This window comes from Merops nubicus, unplaced genomic scaffold (genome assembly GCF_000691845.1).
Source record: "Merops nubicus isolate BGI_N331 unplaced genomic scaffold, ASM69184v1 scaffold43647, whole genome shotgun sequence".
Taxonomy (NCBI): domain Eukaryota; kingdom Metazoa; phylum Chordata; class Aves; order Coraciiformes; family Meropidae; genus Merops; species Merops nubicus.
Window position 1 is genome coordinate 12,749 of NW_008621853.1, and position 1,410 is coordinate 14,158.

Here is a 1,410-nt window from a genome sequence, read left to right on the forward strand (position 1 = left end):
TCAGCAGCCCTCACTGCTGGGCAGGGCAAGCTCCCACCTGGGCTCGGGGAGGCAGAGCTGGCACCCTGCCCCCTGTGCCCAGCCCTGGCACCCTGCCCCCTGTGCCTTTCCCCGTGCTTCCCACGGAGCATCCTCTGCCCAGGGAGGTGGTGAGTGGGCAGGGAAAGGAGGGGACAATACACCCCGAGGTGGGTTGGGCACATCCAGAGTCATGGGCAGATCTCCCTGCAGCCAGCTCAGCTTCCCCCTTCCCTCACAGGGCAGTGTGGAGAGGCTTTAATGTGAGCAGGAGGATCAGAAACCATCTGATGAGCAGGTTTGGGTTTGCAGAGACCTCTCCTCTGCCCCCTGCTCCCCTGGCTCTCCCACCAAGCCCCAGGCATCATGAAATCCTCACCTTTGCTTTTGCTGCTCTTGATTCCCTGAAGTGCCCGGAGCTCTCCCCTCCCTCCCGGGTGCCTCCAATGGATCTGGAGTGTGGTGCTGGGGTGGGAGGGTTTGTTTGCATTTACAGGGAAACCTGTTAATAGAGGAGACCAAAGGGACTGCTCCCTTCCTGGCTGTGGGAACAGATGGCTGGAGAATGCAGTGCCATTAATATGCAGGATCCCTGCTGGGGTGGGGACTGGGTTGCTGCTTTGGAGAGGTTCTGGAGCCTGAGCTGGGCTCTGCCACCCCTCTACCTGTCCCTGGCACCTGCTGGGGGTCCTGGGGGGCTCTGGGACCCAGTGGTGTCACTGGGGATGTGGTGGGAGCTGGTGCTGGGGAAGGAGGCAGCAGGGGGCTCGTGGTCTCTGCTCCTCCCGTGCTGGGTGATGCTCTAGGTTTGTAAAAGCAAAGAGTGGCTCTGGTAATGAATGGCTGCTCAGAGGTCCTTTCAGGCTGGAGGGGGAGTGGTGGCCACTTCTTTCCTCCTGTACATGTTTCTCCTCTGAGGCAGGACGTGCCAAGGGGGAGCAGCAAGCAGCAGCTCCTGGCTGAGCCAAGGGAGGCAGGTGCTGGGACGTGGGGTTCTGGCTGCAGCACAGCGTGGGCACAGAATATTTCCCAGGGCTTCAAAGAGCGACTGGACAAATCCACAGGGAAGGAAAATCCCTGCTGAGGGGCTAGGGAGCAGGAGGAGACCCAGCAAACCCACCACAGCCACGAGCAGGGCCATGTGGCTGCAGGAGCAGGGCCATGTGGCTGCAGGGTGAAGCCCAAATCGATGGGAACCTCCAGCTGCTGGGCCACGAGCAAACGGCCCAAGGTCACCCTGGTCAGATGCCACCCGGGCTCTGGTGGGATCACGGTGCCCTGCAGCACTTTCCCCTTGGTGCCTTTGCTCTGCTCCCCCCTTGGCTGGGGCTCCCTTCCTCCCCACAGGCCCGGGCAGGGCTGCTGAGCAGCAGGGATGAGGGCAGGGCTCTG